Below are 21,621 nucleotides of genomic sequence, written 5' to 3'. Positions count from 1 at the left end.
AGACAAGAGACTTTTTTTAACTGTAGCTTGCACAAGATCTTTACTTTATAGAAACTTACTTACTTAGTGCCTCTTTAATGAGGCTGTACCACTTCTGAGAAGGTAAATAACAAGACAGAGGTGGCCATGTGGTAGAATAGGATGAGGCTGTCCTGGCAGGCCTCGACTTGTGTGTGGTCCATATACTCCTCTGTGACTTCCCAAACAAGCTTGCCCCACCTGTGGCACTCACAGAGTCTTATATATACATTGCAGGTGGGAAAACCTACATTATAAAAATAATGTGAGAAAGCGCTGTTTAACCTGAATGCTTTAAAACTTTAGTTTTGTTTGTTTTTTTGAGGAAGTTTGGACGGATAACAGTATGCAATTAGGAGAAGAGAGACAAGTCTGAAAGGTCATTCCAGAAATGACTACAGTTTACATAGGCGTAAAGTGGAGCAGGTTTGAAGCGATGGGAACAAAATAGGAAGGAAAAGACAGAGTCAAGTGTGAAGGAGCACCATGTGGGACTGGCTGGCTAGGTCATAAAGGATGGGCATGAAGGAAAAGTTCACACGGGACTCCTGGATTTCCGGTCTGGGTAACTTTCTAACGTGATCTTGACAGATATGGAGAAATGGGAAGGGAAAGAAGGGTTAACAAAGCATGTAATCACAAACACGAAGTTAACTCCCTATTCAGAGAAGTTGATGAGTTACAATTTGATGTAAGAGGGAATTGGTCTCTAAGATTTTTAAGCCCCAAAGGAAAAGGAATTTGACCATCGTGACTGAAGAATCTAGAGTCCAGGGTCTGCAGTCTTAGACAGCAAGCTTCTAGTTTCCATCAGGAGTAAGATGACGAAGCTTAAAGCAGATCTGTAATGTGGAAGTGGATAGAAAAGAGCTGATATGAAAGGAGCTGTGGGAGTACTGAGAACTGGGCTAGCCTGAGCCTTTACAGGGAAGAGTGGAATATGAGATAACTTGAAGTTCTGAGGATGAGCATAGGGTTATAGGACCATAGACGAAATGGGAGAAATGGAAGAAAAGACTTGGGCATTTTTTTGCTATGGTATTGAATTCATTCAAAGTCACTTAGGTTGTAATAATGAGTTTCATTTAAGACCTGGGACTTGCTGAAATAATATGGTTAAAGCCATGAAACATTAAGAAGGTACTTGCCATAACAGAACCCGTTTGGGCTATTATTAATCTAATCTCATAAGTGCACATAATACCCAAGCAAGCAAACCAAAGATTTGAATTTGGTTTACACTAATAGTAAGACTGTCTTGTGGGCTTTTCACCGGGATTCTCTGTCCCATTAAGCAATTACTAGTGGCTAGAACACTAGCCCACATGTCGCTATTTCTGGTTAGGGGATTTTCTTGCCTGCCTGACTAAATCTTCCAATTAAATGCAATGGTACTACATTCATTTCAGGTCTTCATTTACAATGCACAGTGGAGAGTATTGTTACTTTAAGTAGTTTTAGAAGCTGTTGAGCCACACACATAGCATTGCTGAGTTTCACCATCCACCGTGATAGGATACCATTGTGTAACAGATGAAAAGCAAGACCTAGAGACAAAGAGAAATCTTTTTTATTGAAATAACAGCAACATCTTTATTAACCAAGATACTCCATCCAATGACACCGTCCAACTATTTCTTTGCATTCATCTCTGTTCATTTCATCAACAGAGTAATATTTCTATTTAACTTGTTCTGTTCAATTAAATTTAATTTGTTTTATTTAAAATTCTATTTAATTTTGAAGCCCAACACAGCACAAAGGAGTATAGCTAAAATTCCTTCTACAATGTTCATCATAAATAAATTTACAAGTTCTAAACAAATCATGATGATAACAATAATAGTTTATGTTTATATGGAGATGCAAATTAAAAAAAACAGGATTTTTTTTCCATAAACAGATAGATCCATGCCTGAAAATTAATATAGTTAGTGGTAGAATCAATTCTTGAGTCATTTTTGGTTATTTATAGTGAGGATCTTTCTTTCCATAAAGTCATAATGATATATTAGATCAATATATAACTTTCCTTCAAATCTCAGAAAACCAGTACCAAGAGATAATTTTTGAAACACAGGGCAATAATTAAGCATGGAGACTATTAAAATCTTAATGTCTGAATTCATAACATAATCTAGCATCAACTAATTTTGTAACCCTGGGATATTTACTTATTCTGTCAATGCCTCAGATTTATCTGTAAAAAGAGAACAGTAAGAGTATTTACCATACAGAGTTATTGTGAGAATTAAATGAGATCCTAAATTAAAGAGCTCACCATATTAGTTTAATCATTTATAAGCAAGTACATTTTTTTTAAATCCTAGGTACTATACTAACGGTGTAAGGTAAGATAATGAATATATAAATATTCAAGGGGATTTAGATAAAATCATAGATAATAGTAGCTCCTCATGGTTTTACTAGATGAAGTCAAGGATATATGAGACGTATTTTTAGGTTTTAATGATATAATCATGGAAGTTAATAGAATCCCTGAGAAAATGTCTCATGGTGTTACAACCTGAGAGGAACAACGAATTTAAGACCCATTGATCCTATCCAGAAAGATGTGTCTTAGATACCGGTAGAAAGATTTATTCATCAAAATTTGAATTGGATGAGTATATATTTATACGTTAGAAACATCCTCCTTGCCCCACCACTGTACTAAGAATGTCTCTACTTCTCATTTTAAATGGACAGAAATACTTTTCTCTGTCTGACTTCTGACAATTTAATAATACTAGGAGCATTCTGGGTAAAATTTGTGGTATTTTCAAACTTTTGATAAAGTAAATGATATTCTGAGTGTTAAAAATTAAATATAACCCAAATTCTTTATTGTGGTGCATCTAATGCCTCTAGAATTCTACATTGGGCTACTGCTTTATTCGATTACCGCTAAGAATCACTCTTTTGGCTGTACGAAAGTGGACGGAGGGAAGAGAGAGAGAGAGAGATTCAACCAAAAGTATTTCTTGAGCTTCCTGGCAGTCTTTCTTACAGTTAACTCTTCTCTTCAGACACACCAATCTAATGCAATTAACCACAGTTAACTCACATTTTTGCTCTCCTTTCTTTTGCTACAGAGACTTTATTATCTGACGGTTTAAATTTTCAGACACTTTCTCTCTGCTCTACAACTTTTTTTTTTGGTTTAATCTTTGACTTTAAAAAGAGAAGCCCCAGATAATTATTTTAGTTTTGCTTTTCAAATTCAGGAGTGATGCCCAGTGATAAAGTTTTGGGAGTTTAATAAGATAAGAGGAACACTGTTTCCCATTATGAAATTTTATAACTGTTTCTTCCTACTTCTTTCCCAAACTAAAAACCTTATTCTTTCCCTTAGAGCCTGGACAGAATGGAAAACTGGAAGGCCCAAGCCCCGGCGTACAGAAGCATTAGGCATTGACCCTGTGGCTTCCTAATAGATCTGCAAAGTGCTTTGTTCCTGGAAATCATCCGATGAGTAGTTCAGGGCTATTGTATATCTTGTTAGAGCAGCAGAAGTGCCACAAAATGAACTAAAATCTCCCTGCAGAGTTGCTGCATCATATGCTGAGAACATTCTGAACTTTCAAGAAATTCATGTTACGATCCTGGGTAGGCACGGTTAAGTCTGTACAGGGGTTAAATGAGAAATATGGGTCTGCTGTTAAGTGTCTTTTCAGAGTGACAAAGCTCTGGGCGTAAGGGGTAGGAGAGGAGGGATTCCCTCTCAGCCCTTTCCAGCCCTTTCCAATTGTATCACAGCCAGAAGGAATAACGCGAAGGGACTCCGGTACTGACCTCTCTGTAGCCTCACAGCCTCAGGCAGGACCAATGACCCTCTCTACCTTGGCATGCCCCCTTTGTAAAATGAGGACCCTTCTATATTATGGAGTTTACTGTGATAGCTAAATAGCTGAGAAGGAAGACAGCCCATTTGTTGTGGCTATAGTCTCCTCTCTGTCTGTCTATCTATCTATCTATCTATCTTCTCCCTTCACCTTACCCCTTTGCCCACAGGGAGTTGCTGGGGAGGGAGCTTGGGTGGGCTCCAGGAGGCGCTTAGCATCCAGAGCCTGCCCCAATGCCAGGGCTGCCTGTCTTCACCCACGACAAGGACGTCCAAGGTGGTACAGGGCATGTCCTGGTGAGGGGCCTGCTGAGGGCGGGCTACAGCTTGCTCCTCATCTGGTCCCCAAGAAGACTCTGGGGCCACCAGGTGATGACAGCTGGAAAAACAGGTGACAGGGTGTGGAAGTGAGGCTGAGTTGGCTGGGCTCCCCAGGCCCCTAACAGGGCATCCTTGAAAAGATGGTCTGGAGCAAAAGCTGTCAGTGCCTCTGCTTGCAAGATGTGCAGAAGTGTGACAGACCCAGGGGAAATTGTGGCAGTGTGGAGATATGAAAAGAATATGGGTCTTTGATGACATCACAAAGCCAGGGAATCAAGTCAAGCAGGATCCTGCCCATATCTGAACTTCCATCTGGGGAGTGGTTGGGACCTGGATTCATTTCCTGAGGGCTTTGTTATAAGGGCTGAGATCAGTGCAAGTTTATGAAGGAGGAGCCTCTACCTTACACCCCATCCCATCTTTGAGCCATGGGCCTCTTCAAATGCTGTGAGGTGTGCCGCAGGCCCAGAGCATGCCTGCAGGCTCCCGGTTGTGCTCTATCCTTGGGGAGCCATGTCCACACGTCCTGAGATTCATTATTGACATCACCGACTGTCTTTTGATGAGACCTGGGACCTGAGGAAAAGATTGGCCTCCCCAAGACTCAAACACAGGAGGTTGATGGGGATGCTCATCCTTGGGGCATCTGATCAGTGGTTCTGCCAGGTGTCTGGCAGTGGCTCTGGCCCAGTTCCACGGGGTGGTTGCTGGTCAGAGTCACCTGCGGAGGCTTCAGCTCAGCACAGGGCAGGGCTTAAACACGGCCCCATGGGGCCCCCAGCCCCAGGCAGGTGCAGAGGAGACAGCAGGGTGGCAGAGGGGCTCCATGATTTGTCCAGGGCCATTCAGCCAGCCCTGCTGGTCTAGTGGTTAAGATTTCACACTCTCACCGCCCATACCTGGGTTCCTTTCCCAGTCAGGGAACCACACCACCTGTCTGTCGGTTGTCACACTGTGGATGTTGTGTGCTGCTGTGATGCTACAAGCTATGCTGCCGGTATTTCATATACCAGCAGGATCATCCCTGGTGAACAATCATCAGCAGAGCTTTCAGACTAAGACAGACTATGAAGAAGGCCCTGGCCACCCACTTCTAAAACCCTCGGTAGTGAACACCCTATGAAGAGCAGCAGAGCATTGTCTGATATAGCACCGCTGCAAGGTGAGAGGATGGTGCAAAAAAAACAGACAGTGCTCCGCTCTGCAGGACACAGGGTCGCCAGCAGCAGAAATCCACCCCAGGGCACTAGCAATGAAAATCTATCCATCATCAAGAGCAACAGATTTCTTCCCTTTTAAAACATTTAATTGCCAGTTGCTCTATTTTTTTTTCTTTTTCAGTTTTGGGGACTATCAGGCTTTGGAGTCCAACCCATCCCAATACAACTAGTGCTCCTTGCATATCTCTAAATAATCGTTTTATTGAGGCATAAAGTGGCCATAATCAAAGGACACGTTTTGATACATTTTGACATACAGATACACCTGTGAAATCACTGCCACAGCCATCACCTCCAAAAGTTTACTTGTACCTCTGAACTTTTTCCTTCTGTCCGTCGCTGCCCGTCCCTCACCTTCAAGCAACTGTTTGTTTGCTTTCTGTCATTTTCGATTAATTTAAATATTCTACAGATTTACATAAATAAAATCACTCAATGTGTGTCCCCTTTTCTCTGGATTATTTCACTCAGCACAATTATTTTGAGGTTTAGCCATGTTGTTGCATGCATTGATGCTTCATTCTTTTTTGTTGCATATTCTTTATGTTTTTTTGTACTAATCCATTTCATGGATACATCAAATTTTATTTATGCAATCCCATATTGATAGGCATTTGGATTGTTCCTAAGTTTGACCTATTACAAATAAAGCTGCTATGAACATTTGTATACAGTTATTTTTATGGAATGGCTGGGTCAGATGGGAGGCGGATGTTTAACTTTTTAAGAAAATGCCAAACTGTTTTCCAAAGTGGTTGTACCATTTTATATCCCCACCAGGAATGGATGAGAGTTCCAGTTCCTCCATATCCACAAAAACACTTCCTATGATCAATTTTTTTGGCTCCATGATATTAGACGTTTGAATTGGAATGTAGTGGTATTTCATTGCTGTTTTAACTTTATTTCCCTGATGACTAATGATGCCAAATATTTTGATATGTTCATTTGTCATCTTTATACTTTCTTCGAAGTGTTGGTTCACCGTTTTTGCACATTTTTTAATGAGTTCTTTATTTTCTTATTGTGAAACTTGAAAATTCTTCCTATATTCTAGATACAAATCCTTTGCTAGTCTGTGGCTTATCTTTTAAATTTTTCAACAGTGTATTTAGAAGAACACAGTTTTAAATTTTGATGAAGCTAAATTATCTTTTATTTCATCTTTATGGATCATGCTTTTGGTTTTATTTTGAAGAAATCATTTCTAACTCAAAGTCACAAAGATTTTCTTTCTCTCCTCAGGCCACCTGGAGTCTCTGAACTACCTAGGATGGCCATTAGTTGCTCAGGGGCTTCTGGTACAAGAAACTGTTCCTCTTGGCTTTATGCAATGTACCATTAAAACAGTTGATAGCTTCATACTGGGATCTCCTGGAAATGGAAACTCTTACAGACCCTGAACCTGTGACTCTCCATACTCAGCTGCCCATTATACTTTGGGTCACGGAAGGAGCACCTCACAAACTCAGCATGGCTATAGAGGCCTCCTCAAGACAGGATGGAGTCATATCTGAGCCCTCTGGCATATTCCACCTATGGGAGGGGGTGGCTTCTCCTGTCCTCAGTCCCTTGGCAGATGCCTTGGTGGTGAAGGAGGTTACCCTTCCACCAGACAGCTTAGCTACCTAAGAAGCCCCTTGGGATTAACCCAGCAAATAGCAATGGGAGTTCTTAGACTATGTGATTGGTACTATTGACTATCATATGTGATGGAGCTCATGGAATGTTGCGGCTTTCCATTGATTGGCCAAGATATCCCTGATAAAGGATAGGACCCAAAAGGCAACATATTTAGTTAAGTTCAGGCAGTCATCTTAACACTGGATGCCCTGGCCGATTAATGGTTCCATTTTCACATTTATTATAAGCTATTTGGCCATTACCTAAAAATTGTCCCTTTTGAGGTAAAAGACTCTGGGAACCTTGCCTCACAGATACCCAAAATGCAAATCAAAATCTCACACGTCTCTTCATATGCTAAGGCCACAATACAAGGCCTTGTCAGGACATTCCTTATTTCTTTTAGGATTAGAGACATCATTGGTAGTAACCAAGACACACATTTCACTTTTCAAAATGTACAATGCAGGGCTCTTAGAAAAGGTCTTCAAAACTCACATGTCCCTGGTAGGTCCCAAATAGTGGGTTTAACTGAGGGACATAGGAGTCTCCTCAAAAACTCTTTTTGAAATCCAGACCATCAGAGAAACCCCTAAACAAGTCTTTATGTTGCTCAGACTTTAACTTATCTTTACAAATTTTTGAACCTGCCTGGATCTCATCAGGGCTGGAGGCCAGACTGAGGGCACATGCTCTGCTGGGATATATTAGCCATAGATTGTGCCATGAGCCAGGTAGCTATTTATCTGACAGGCAACCCATTTGAACCTAAATTTCGACCAAAAAAAAAAAAAATCCTGTCAGGCACAGCCACACACTATTCCCATGACTGCTGGTCTTACTACTCCCAGTCTGGGTGTTTCATTGATTTACAATCTGGAGGCCCAAATCCTCCAAATAAGCTGTTGTTTCAACCAAACATGGCAAATGCTGAGACCCACATCAACCCAAGTGGGTATCCACTTAAAAAAGAAAACTCCAGTCCCACCTCATAGATGGACTCTCCCTGGCCCGGAAGCTCACCACTGGCGATGACACCAGCTGAACTCAAGATCTCGCCACTGGAGATGGCTTTTTCCTCTGCACTGGAGACAAATTCATTCTAGATGCTAAAACCTCTGTCCCAGAGATACCCATGGGCTGCGTCTCCTAAGGCACAAATTGGACACGGGACATTTTTGCATTTCTTCCTTTGATCTTAGCAATTCTATTATGTTTCTGAGCTTGCTGACCGCTTATCCTGTGATCCTTGCTCTTTGCCAAAACATGCACCCTATACTACCAAGTCTAAAGAGAAATCTGGTAGACATTACTACTATCTGTATCATTCTAAAACTTAATGGGGATTATTATTTTCCCCAGAAGGCACCTGCCTCATACCAGTCAACCCCTCAACTTCCTGGGAGAGGACCACTCACTCCCCAGGGCCTTCTCCTACTCTCTTTTCTTCCGTCAACTCTTGTCCTGCATCTCAAAATATAACCACTCCTTTCCCTTGGTAAGATCCAAATATCACTACCACTAACATTTACATATACTTTTCTAACATCAGTTAATACCCTCCAACAACATAACTGTCAGACCTGTCACTTTGACCTGAATGTAGTTAGAACATACTTTAAAACTCCACTAAAATATGGTTAGAGGCAAAAATTCCAAGTCTATTTTCCTGGCTAATGCCGTATAAATGGAAAACTTTAGATTTTCTCAAATTTTAGATTTGTTTTTTGTGGTAAAAACAGACTCCTTTCTGTTTGCAAGGTCATTTCTAAGTTACAAAATTATCCCCCTCCCATGGTTTTAGAATTCCTATATTCCCCCTTTCAATCTTGGCTGCTGCACTCAGAGACAGGAAGCTCACAGACATGTTTTTCTTGCATCTGTAGTGAAAACCTTAGCAGCAGAGAGCAACTTCTCTGGCTCTGTTAGATAAATGCCTTCATTTTTCTCTTTTAAGAGTTTTTTTTCTCAGTGTGTTTTATTTTGGAGTGTTTCTACTGCCATGTATTAAAATTCACTAATTGTTTCCTCTGCTATGTCTAATCTGCTGCTAATTCCACTACTATGGACTAGATGTTTGTCAAACATTTATATTTCGAAATCCTAACCCCCAATGTTTTGGTGTTAAGAAGTGAAGCCTTTGGGAGATAATTCGGTTTAGATACGATCATGAGGATGGTCTCTTCATGATGGTATTAGTGCCCTTATAAAAAGAGACCAGAGAACTAGTTCTCTCTCTCTACCATGTGAGGATACAACCAGAAGACAATGTCTGCAAAGAACGAAGAGGAGAGTCACCAGACACTGAATACACTGGTACCTTGATCTTGGACTTCTCCACTTCCAGAATTGTGAGAAATAAGTGTATGTTGCTTAAGCCACGAATCTATGGTAATTTGTTATAGCAGCCCAAGCTGAGTCAGATACCCATCCAGTGTGTTTTTTTTTTTCTTTTTGGTGAGGAAAATTGGCTCTGAGCTAACATCTGTGCCAATCTTCCTCTATTTTTTGTATGTGGGACACCACCACAGCATGGCTTGATGAGTGGTGTGTATGTCCGCATGCCTGGGATCCAAACCCATGAACCCTGGGCCACCAAAGTGGAGTGCACAAACTTAACCACTATGCCACCAGGCCAGCCCCCATCCAGTGTGTATTTTATCTCAGACTTTATAGAATTTTGTGCCCATATTCCTCTATTTTCTATGTGGGATGCCTGCCACAGCATGGCTTGACAAGCAGTGCATAGGTCCGCACCTGAGATCCAAACCTGTGAACCCCAGGCTGCCAATGCAGAGCATACGAACTTAATTTCTGCACCACTGAGCTGGCCCCTAGAATTTAGATTTGGGACTTTGTTATATCTCCATGTTAATACTTACCATTTGAACATATGAAATACAGTATATTTGCTTTAATGTCTGTGTCTGAAAATTCTAAAATAGGTGTCAGTTCTAGATTAGTTTTAATTGATCGATTTTTCTCAGGAAAAGGATTCCTATTTTCTGGTTTGCTTGCCTTTTGAGGAATGTTTGGTTAGATGCCAGACATTGTGAATTTTACCTTGTTGAGTCATTTTGTATTCCTATAAATATTCTTGAGCTCTTGTTCTAGGATGCAGTTAAATTACTTGGAAACAGTCTCATCTTTTTGAGTCTTACTTTTAATGCTTGCCAGGCAAGGCCAGAACAGTATCTAGGGCCAATTATTCCTCACTACTAAGGCAAGCCTCTTCCAAGTACTCTATCCAATAATTTATGAATTATGAAGTTTCCCAGCCTGGTAATAGGGAGCAAGCACAATTTTCAACCCTGGATGAAAGGGTGCCATGTTGGATACGGTTCCCTCTATTCCTTTCAGGTGGTTCTCAGCATTGGGTAGCTTCCTCACACACATGTGCTGATCAATATTCTGCTAAATGCTCAAGGGGAGCCCTCTGCAGATCTCTGGAATTCTCTCTTCGTACAGCTCTCCACTTTATGGTTCCTGTCCTGTGAACTCTCAACAAACTAGTCTCTCCAGACGTTCATCTCTGTCTCCTCAGCTCTGGAAGTCAGCCATGCTCTGCCTGGCTTCCTCTCGCTGTCCACAGCCTGGAAACTCCCTCAAGGCAGTAAGCTGAGGCAGGCAGAGGATTCACCGTGTTTGTTTCCTATCTCTTAGACATTACTGTTCTTCTGTCTGGCATCCAGTATTATGGAAACCATTGCTTTCATCAATTCTGTCTGGATTTTTTGGTTGTTTCAGGCAAGAGAGTAAATCTGTTCCCTGTTACATCCCCTTGGTTAGAAACCGAAGTCCTCCCTCACCTTTCCTCTAGCATAACTCCTAGTACTGTTCCTGTTTGAATACTGTTACCCTGCTATCTCTTCTCTTTTCTCTGGGTTTAATTACACCACCACCCTCTTTTATGGAATTCCATCAAATACAATGTTCTGTCTTTAATTTCCATGTGTTTGAGCCAATTGACTTCTTTCTTTCTTTGTATTTTGTCTCTTTAGCTTCCAAAGTAAAAATTTTACTTGTCTAGTGCCAATTCTCTACTTCTTTTATTACGTAGCCAGTTGGCAAGTTAATACATCAATTAAGGCAGCCCGTTCTTTCTTTATCCCCAGTGTACATGCACAAAGAAGAGAATATTTGTACTTGATATAAAGTTATGTTATCAATCAGGAATATCTGTTGATTCTACCAGGTGCATCACACTAGCCAAGAGGATGGCTGGCATACAGATACCATCTTCTAGGAATTTAGACTCATGTGAAGAGCGACAACCCTTCAAGTTTCTTCATATTTCTGATACAACATTAATTTTTTGTCACTGCTCTAGTAATTATATCATATAATAGTAATTTAATATAGTAAATAACTATGGTATTATAATATAGATGCGTGAGGTGGGAAAATACTTTTAAAATCAGAGATTGCTAGAATTAAATGAGATAATTTAAGAGTTCCTAGTAGATTAGTTAAATAAATGATGGCATATCCATAAAATGGAATGTTTCAGAGATTTACAATAATATCATAGAAAAACATTTAATGACTTGGAAAAGTGCTCTTGATATTGTTAAGTGAAAACTTCAGTTAAATTGCTTATGTGATACGATTGATATATATTGATATGCAATTATCATAGATAATTCTGGAAGAAATGCCATACATTAAGATTTTAATGTTGGTAAATAGTGAATTTACAGGAGATTTTCAATTCCTTTATTCCCACATATTTTCCGAATTTTAGAAAATGTAGCAAAAATTATTTTCATTACTTTTTTTGGTAGAAAAATAATGAAATTGTTTTTTTAGTTAGAACTTTTAGCACAAGGTCTGTCAGAAAGTAAGCAGTGAATAATTTTAGTTGTCTCATCTCTTTCATATCCTCCTCCCTTTCACTGCATAAGTTGTTTATTACATACTGCCTTTATTTTTAAGTGTTGTCTATGTACACATCTTGAATAACGAACAAGACTATAAACTACCTGAGTGGAAGATCATAGCCCTCCTAGTATTCTTGACTTCAACTAGTACAGTGTTGGGCTTCACATATGAATTCAAAATATATTTATAGATCGTTTGGGGTTTTTTTTTTTTTTTATTTTGCCTTTAAATTGTTTTGTACATTAGGTATTAAGAATCGAACAAGAAACTGATTTTTCTTCAATATTTTATAAACTTTAAAAAGATGGGGAAGTTTATGATACTTCTCTTTGACAACCAAATTCATCCATTTATATGCCTGATACTTTTTATGCAAAGAAAATGTGATCTTAACCACATATCAGAAAGTTGCAAGAAGCTCTCCATTGGGAGTGAATTACTTTTGATTCTATGTGATTATTTGTTTATTTCCCGTTCCTTTTTTACACAAGTCATCAGATTTGTTTGAAGTCATTCCAGGCATAAGGCTTTTTTTAATCTACTGACAAAATTCAATTTCTGCCTGCTGTAATCCAGATGAAGGGAGAAAAAAGCACATGAGGAACTTGCCACTTCATGAAATAATTTCATTCTGCAGCCTAAAATTGTTACTAATGTCTGCAGCACTTAATTAATTGAAATGACTCTGGCCGTGGGATTCTGTGGTGGAGAGGTTCCTAGCAGTTACATGTGATTCAACCTGAAATTTACTTAAAACCGAAAGATACTTAAACATACATTAATGAGTGAAAAACAAAGACCCTGTTGAATTTAATCGATCAGTTGCCTATTTTTTCTTCTTCTCCTATATGTTGTTTTCCTTTGGGATTTAATAAATTTGTTTATTTTCTTTTGCTAAATGAAGATCCAAAATACATTTGGTTTGCAGACGTTAAAGATGGTAGTAAATGTCGATAAATCTTTGTTATAAGATAATTTTTCTTAGTTAAAAAATACCAAAGTACGTATCCAATTCATGTCATCAAAATGATATCTTTTAGATCAATGCTCAACTGGTCTGATAAATGCGGCTATGGAGAGTGACATCCATACCACTGATATGAAATTCTCGTTTAAACAGCTCTGTCAACTAAAGAACAAACCCATTGCCACATATTCATATCTAGTTCATCAAGATTTCTAGAACTTAGACCAAGTCCAGTGTAACTAAAGCTAACAAAATAGGCTTCACCTTTGAAATCTTACCATAGCACCTGAAAAAGTACGGCTGACATTTAAATATGGAATCACAATGGTAATTTGATGTTTCTTCGGTAACATCTTTTTTCTCTTTCCCTGAATTTTTATTCCCACATCTACAATTGGAGTTGAGGCTCCTATTAACTTGCACAATATCTCCTGGCTTCCTTCCTTATCCAGGACTTGTACTGCTTTCCACCTGATTAGTCTTCATAAAACCCTTCTTCCACCAATCTCAATAAATATTTATTGTTTTCGGATAAAGTCTGAAGAATTTGACCATCTATTTAAGGCCTTCTTTCATCTCCACCAATCTTCAATTTATATCCAGTGTTTCTCGTTCCAATTCATTTGGTCAACTATCTCCTCAAAAGACTTTGCAGAAATATTCCTCAATTGCTTAGAATCAGCTGGAAACCATGCTGGGTCCTGGAATTGTATACTTGAAAAAAAATGGTCCCTGCTATCAAGAAACTTAAAGTGAGGACAGAGAAGAAAAGCACTGGATTGTTTCAGCATAGGCTCCAAAGTTTTATGGGTCAGGAGAGTGTGCAGCCTGCTGTCAAAGCACAGAAAATGGACAAATAAGCAAGGTTTTGGCAATGGCAGCACACATCGAATCTGACAAGATTTTGTCATTTTGCTTGATCAATGAAAGTAACTACAACAAGTACATGAAAATGGGTGTAAACCCTTAGATGTGAAGGCAAAAATGACTCTTCAAACATGTAGGAGGTATGGTTTGTAAACTCATAAACATGAAACACACCTTTTTTGTGTTCTCTTCTAATTGTTACTATTTTGTTGAATCCAGAGAGTGAGTTGGGGGTCACGGAATTTCTCTGGATGGCCTCTTCCCACTCTCAGAAACCCTAAAAAAGTGATAAAATTATAAAATTAACAAAACAAAAAAATGAAGAAAAAGCAATGGGGAAAAAAAGCAGTGCAAAAAAATTTAAACTGAATTCCATCTTCCTGAGTTCAATAAGAAAAGTGACTCCTTACATTTGTATCTCACACTTTTTTTGTTGTTTCTTTTTGTGAGGAAGATAAACCCTGAGCTAACATCTGTTGCCGATCTTTCTCTTTTTGCTGAGGAAGATGGTCCTGGAGCTAACATCTGTGCCCATCTTCCTCTGTTTCGTATGTGGGACGCCACCACAGCATGGCTTGATATGCAGTGTGTGGGTCTGCATCCAGGATCTGGGCCCATGAACCCCAGGCCACCAAAGCAGAGCAGGTGAACTTAATGACTATGCCACCAGGCTGGCCCCTGTATCTCACAATTTTTAGTTTGCTTTCCCCACTATGAATTCAAATGAGTACAAAACATGCGCAAGTTTTTATAAACCATTTTTTTTAAGTGAAGAAATAGAGAAATTGGGACATGTCTAAGGGCACCCAACTTTACACGTGATTGTCCAAACATGCTTCACATCCAATTTTCCTGCCAGGAACCCAGTATTTTTCTATCCCATCCTCAGGTGTGATTGGAGAGACTCCTTTGGACAGTGTCAGCTATAGAGTTCCAAGATTTAGTGGTCATACTTTCATTAAGTTCTACCCAAACTCAAACTCAAAATTAAGTTTATTTTGAGATGCAAAATAAAAGGCATATGGGACTTCAAATCAAAATTTAATAACAATTGACTGAATTTATATGATTAGTGTGATCTTGATTTGAGACATAGATTCAGTAGCCTAGAAAGATCTGAATCTATAGATTGCCTCAATGGATTTTAGCTATGTATTTATCTAGCTATGTATTTATCTCTATCTGTGTGTATTTAATGAGCATCAATGAAAAACACAACTGTGTTCCATTTCATTCCGTCTCTAAGATGCAGTTGTATAAACAAGCAATAATAGCACTTGCTTTTCAGCAAGAGTTGTCCCAGACAAATGGAGTCAAGAAAGGTTCACATAGTGGGCAGTGTAAGTGTCACACAGTGGATGAGCTGCTCAGAAGAAGGGAAACTGTGGAAGTGGCCATGCAAAGCAAAAGTGCAAGTGTTTGTAAGAGAGCTCAGAGTGGTTCTTTTTTTTTTTCTTTTAATTCAGGTAGTATTCTCAGACTATAAAAAATGAAGTGATGAACAATTATAATAAAGAAATGATCAACATATTTCAACTATTCTTATACCAGGGCCATTTTGAATGGTTTGAGTAATTTTTTTCCTGTCTTTTTCTTTTTGGTGAGGAAGATTTGCCCTGAGCTGACATCCATTGCCAATCTTCCTCTTTTTTTGCTTGAGGAAGATTAGCCTTGGGCTAACGTCTGTGCCTATCTTCCTCTATTTTGTATGTGGGTCAACACCACAGCATGGCTGATGAGTGTTGTAATGCTGTGCCCTGAATCTGAACCCACGAACCTGGACCACCAAAGTGGAGCACACTGAACTTAACCGCTATGCCACAGGGCTGACTCTTTTAAATAATTTTATCAAAATTGTAAAAGTAATATGATAGCATTACAGAAACTTTGATAAACCAAAAAAACTTTTTTGTACCATTAGCCTACAAATACAATCATTCATGTTTATCATCTGAAATATTTTTATCATAGGCATATGTATTTTAAATTGTAATATGGTGTATATACAACTTTGTGTTGTGCTTTTACACATTTAATTATATAAGTACTTTTTCAAGATGCTAAACTATTTTCCTAATTACATATTTAAATACTGCATTTTATTCACTTTATTCATCCCACTTTGTTGACTTTAGGATTATAGGTCTCAGTTTTTGCTTTTGTCACTTTTTTTTGCTTTTAAAAATAATATTGCTGTGTTGTATACAAAGGTTTTTTCCAAATTCGTGAGTATTTCTTTAGGATAGACTCCCAGAAATATATGTTCTCTGCCAAAGAGCCTGAATATTTTACAAACATTTTTAACATATGTTGCCAAAATGACGCCTGAAGAGTTGTTGGTTTAGAATGTATTTATATGAATGGGTTGTTTACTTATAGTACAGATGTTTTACAGTAAAATCCCAGAAACATTGAAATGAAAACCATTATCAAAGCTAAAATACAATAAGCAGCAAAGAGAGAGAAGAAAAGAAAATAATTGTATATGCAAAAAACAAAACAATGTTGGTTTAGCAGGAAGCCAGGGAATTATCAAAGACCAGTGAAATTATGTCAAAAACACTCAAAGATCTAGCCTGAAGAGGTCAAAGATGGGATAATTGGAGCACTAATAAAAGTGCAATGGGTTTTCACGTCCTTCCTTGGATGTATCTAATCTAAGATCACTTATTTCATTTAGGTATGACATCTCTTTTTAATCTCTGACACTTTTGAGGAGCCCTGACCACTAATTGCATGACTTGTATTTAAAATAAAAAATAAACTGATTAAAAATTCCGACGAGGATTTAGAATTTAGTGTATAAAAGTCACCTTATAAATTTGAAAATACAGGGCAGAGCAATAGCTATCTTGAGGAAACAATAGCTTTTACTGCTCTGAGATAAACACCATTGGTTGCCTGTCTTAGATTGTCTCTCTTAGTTAATCTAATCTGCATATGGTTTTATTATGTTTCAGCTGATAATGAAGAACTATGCCTAATCCCATAATATCAAAGTGTCTTCTCCTAAGGAATTCAAATTGTTCTGCACTTGACCTAGTGGCACTAAAGACATGGATAGCATTCATGTGTGGAGATCTTGCCAGGTCCTCCACTGTGTCCTGTCCTCCTAGTTTATATACCAGGATCCCAGAATGATTCTGAAGACTGTAAGTTCTGCAGAGCTGGTTGGATGGAGTGTGTGGTTCTCAGACTTTAGTGTGCATCAGAAACAACTGGAAGTCTTACTAAAACACAGATTGTTGGACTCCCTGCCCAGAGATTCTGGTTCAGTAGATCTGTGGTGACCTCAAAAGTCTATTGGGCAGAGCATAGCCTGAAAAGATGAGGCTAATCATTTGTTCATATTTCTGCAAAGCCTCCTATGTAAGAATGTGCATTTCTAACAAGCTCCCAGAGGATGCTGAGCCTATCAGACCAGGGATCATACTCTAAGAACCAACAATGGGGTAGTACAAAGAGCCTCAAAGTCAAATGAGCCGGAGTTCAAACCCATATTCCACTACTTAAAATTTACATGAGCCCAGCTTCCCCTTCCCATCTGTAAGTGGGGATTCTCGTGCAAACTTTGTTGAGAGTATTATGATGAGTCAGCTGAATCCAGTTTCTAAATCTCATGGATCTCTGAAAGCAACCAATACTTCTGCCTGCCTGTCAATCTTACAGCCAACCTGGGGCTACAGGAGGCATGACCTGCAGAATTCAGTCCAAAATCTGAACATTTAGCATGACCACAGGTGATGACCTGAGTTTGATTTGTGTTTCAAAAAAAAACCAGTTCTCGAGTGGAATCAGCTTCCTATCCATACCAACCTTGAAGACCATCTTACCTCAGCTCACTTGGGGGCCTCACCTCCTGAAATTCAGGGTAAGTTCATGCTCCCAGAGGTTTCAGAGGGTCCCTGAGTATCCCAAGGATGCAGAGACCCAAGCTCAAGTTCAAGAAACCCAAGCGGACATTTGCAAGTCTCCTAATTAAGCAAAAGTAGCTGACATTTGGCCATTTGCATTATAACGAAGGGTAAGGAGTGGTCACTCCCATAACATTTGGTCTTTAAATCAACTGCGATAAAACTATCCTCTTGCCTATATGCCTTTTATGTCTTTCAGTGAGTCTCAGAGTTTTAGGTCCACTAGTCGCTTTGATTTTTTAAAAATGTTGTTGAATCCTCCATTAAACTCAAACAATAACATGTTTGCAATAACACATCCTTCTCCACTTTCAAAAACCTCCTCCATGCCCACCTGTTCTTCAAAGCGCTTCCTCTTACAGTAATCACCTAACCCTTTGTGTACGACTACTGTGCATCCGTCCCTATTGTTTTGGCCTGTGCTGTCCCATATCAAGTCTTTCATCTGGAAGTTCCCCGTTGAGTTTTTGTTCTTTGGGCACATTATAATACCCCTTACATAGCCCCCGGAACATTGCTCTGGTGGATAATAACAGTGATCTTAATAAGGACCAACAGAAAATAACAAACACGACAATAGATACAATATCATATGACAACTCAGATCACAAAATCAGCCTTGCAACCGGAGTCCTTCGGGACTGGTCCAAAGCACTTTGTGAGAAATGGCAGCAGTGGGCTCTCTGCAGGAGGGGTCCCCGACCTAGACTGTGATGTGGCAGCAGTGCTTGGCTCTGCGGAAGACAAATGCAAGGCCACACTCTGTGTTAGGAAACACTTTGGGCTTGGCGCTATAAATAATAATAAAGATAAATAATAAAAAAAGTGAAATGTTTTAAATGAAAGGTGATGCACTGTGAACTTAACACACTGGCCCTTTAGCCTTTCTGTTAACAAGGTAATCTGATTGCCATTGATTTTTTTCACCTCTGTTACTAAGAAGGTGATGAAATGGTGTCCCCACAGATGTATTGAATCAGACACTAAACAAAGAGCAACATAAAGAACAATTATCAGCAACCTTGCTTTCAGCCTGCTGATTATGACATTACTGGGAAGACAAGGTCTGGGTGACTTAAAAAATAAAGCAGGGGGAGGGGTGCGTAGATAAAAGGGACAAATGCAGGTAAGTTTCTTCTGAATAGACAAGTGTTCATTTCAGAAGAATTTCACAAGGAGCTTTTTCTCTGCTCCACAGCTTTAAAAGGGGCCATTTCTACTTCTGCAGTTTACTGATAGGCATTCTAGTGTGATCTAATTAACTACTTTTATTACACCACAGAGAAAATAGCACAGTAGAGATGAGTGACTAATGCACATGTTTATGCTGTATAGATTGTGGCTGAGTATTGTAAAGAAATAATTGTTTATTGGCCTATTGGGGTTCTCTGAGTAGCCCCCAAGAGTGAAGTAAGACCCTAAAATACTCTGCAAGAAAGGCCACACTTCTGACCTGTCAATGAACCTCATAGATGATATGTGATGAATGATTAAGAGATCTTGTTTGAAATGTACGGCAAGGGTGGAATTGCTTATGAATGCTGACTTCATGGCCTCTGCTGAATTAATTTCCTAATCTCAAATGTTTTCAGGTTTTATTGTTTATTTCATTCTCATTAGCCCAGTTGCTAAAGTCCGTGGTAAAGATATGTATGTCTAAGCAATTTTCAAACCTTTGAGCGTTTGCTTTTGCTTCCATAAGAATGCCTCCCTTATCTTATTACCTTTGATGACGTATGCTTCTATGGCAATCTCTCATCATGGCATTTTCTCAAGGGCAGTGCTCCAATTCTTCTGCCCTGCCCAACGTTGGCAGCCATTACTAATTGACTGTGAAAGTGGAAAATGCAGTGGTGTGAAGAGATCTCTTTTTGGAAACTCCAGTACAGTTTGGGAAAGGTAGTCAACTGAAGCGAAACAAGTTCAATAATGCTATCAGGCCATATGGTGGTTCTAAAACAATATAGAAAAACTTGCAAAGGAAACAACTGGTCACCACAACTGATGACTACAATTTCAATGCAAGGACTGAGTGAGTCAATGAAAAGAGCAGAATTAGAATTGTTGGCCCTCTCCCATCATTCTCTTCAATCTCTGCGAGGCAACAATCTTGTAGATATCAGACTTAACAATAGGGGAAAATATAGAAAGAGGTGTAAGAAGTCAGAAGATATACTCCAAGTAGAACAGACAAGGAGAAAAGAAGAAAACTGGAAGTCGTAAACAATTCATGTACTATGACTCAGAAATTTCGGCTTGGGAAACATAGCATAAGGAAAATGATAAAGCTAGAAGAAAAGAAGATTATGCATAAAGATAATTATTCAGTCTTGTTTGTATTATCCAAAAAAAGGAACGCTGAGTAAAAAGAAATGATAACATCCATTACAACACGTGTTAAATGAGAAAAATAAAATGTATTTGGAATAAGATTACAACTATGAAGAGAGAGAGAAGTGGTTTTGGTTTTGCCTCTATCACTGACTGAGAGAATGACCTTGAATCAGTGGTTCTTCACTGAGGATGATTTTGCTGCACAAGCGACATTTGGTGATACCTAGAGAAATTTTTGGTTGTTACAACCGGGGAGGGAGTGCTCCGGCACCTAGTGGCATGGAGATGCTGCTAACCATCCTCCAAGGCACAGGGCCACCCCCACAACAAAGGATTATTTAGCTCAAAATGTCAATAGGGCTGAGAGTTGGAAACTGCCATAAACAAATTCCGTAACTTCTCTAAATGTGTTTTTTGTTTAAATCTAAACATCAAAAACAATAATACTTACTGAACAGGATTGTTTGGGGAAGTAAATGAGATGATCTATACAGAAGATCTGGTTTGGCTTTTAGTGAATTCGCAACGCAGTTATAGGATTTATCTACTACTATCATTCCCATTTTTCGGAGTAGAAAAAGGAATGCGGGTAATTAAATGACTTTTATTCTTCCCTCAACTTTTTAATTTTTTCCAAACTTTCTCCAACGAGCATAATTAATTTTATAAAGGACAAAATATTTTAAATATTGTTTTTAAAAGAAGAAAGACTTTGTTGCAAAGACAGTAACCATATGTCCATTTTTGTTATTATTAAGGAAGTGGGGAATTTGAGGACTTGCATGGCAAAGCAAACTCAGCCAATATCTTTTTCATTTTGGAAATCATCCAACTGTTATAATATAGCCAGTGAAGTCTGCCAGCATCTCATACTCAACCGCAACGATTTATTTTCGAGTTAAACTTTGAGATAATGAAGGTTCTGAGCATGTCAAAGAGATATTCTTAGGCATCGTTTTATGCAAAAGCATTCTTGTTACAAGAAGAGTGATTGGTTAATACGTAGTTCCAAACAGATAATGGCCACTTTATTGAGAATTTGCAATGTTTATGGGGGCCGATGGTGACAAAAAGTGAAGTAGTGCTTATTATTATTTTATTATTATTATTATTATTATTGAAGAGAGACAAAGAACTAGATGTGGAGGAAAAGTCTTTCAATCTTAACTCTAATGCTACAGAGTCTAATTACGGTTAAGAACGGAATTGTGGGGGAGAAAAAATAATTTTCCCTCTACCCTTCTGAGTTCTTAACTGAGGCCCCAGCAATAAAAGACTGATTTATAAGAGAAAAGTGAACAGAAGTTCAGTACACGTATACCTCATGTAAACAATGAACATATCCAGGAAAAATGAGTAACTCAAAGAAGTGGCTTTGGAATTCAGGATTGTATACCATCACGTAGAGAAAGGGAGATATAGGCCTCTTAGGAGAGAGTAAATGATATTTAGGAAGGATGAATGGACCCATAGACGACTAGGTGAGAGTATGATAGTTTGTGACAAACTTGAAGTGTAACGTAGACTTCTAGTCTCCTCTCCTGTGATAAGGGTCAATCCTCCCTAATTGATGAAACTGCCCGGGAGGGGCTTCATGACAATGGAGTTCCTTTTGGAGGATTTATCTTTAGG

At 38.9% G+C, this 21,621-nt stretch overlaps 1 long non-coding RNA gene across 3 annotated transcripts in view; it reads right to left on the bottom strand.

Annotated features, from left to right (window-relative positions):
* The window catches only part of LOC124233703 (uncharacterized), an 83,731-nt gene that overhangs the window by 37,159 nt on the left and 24,951 nt on the right, over positions 1 to 21,621 (bottom strand). The window contains exons 4-5 of one of the 3 annotated variants that reach the window (XR_006887126.1): positions 13,916 to 14,018; positions 1,217 to 1,565 (exon numbers count right to left, since the gene is read on the bottom strand). The exons of 1 other annotated variant lie outside the window; for it this stretch is intronic. This is a non-coding gene — a long non-coding RNA (uncharacterized LOC124233703). Of the gene's footprint in view, positions 1 to 1,216; positions 1,566 to 13,915; positions 14,019 to 21,621 lie in introns of those variants that run through there. One more of the 3 variants, XR_006887125.1, reaches the window with a different exon arrangement.

The sequence above is a fragment of the Equus quagga genome, chromosome 2, assembly GCF_021613505.1.
Source record: "Equus quagga isolate Etosha38 chromosome 2, UCLA_HA_Equagga_1.0, whole genome shotgun sequence".
NCBI lineage: Eukaryota > Metazoa > Chordata > Mammalia > Perissodactyla > Equidae > Equus > Equus quagga.
This window is presented reverse-complemented; position numbering and strand designations above follow the sequence as displayed.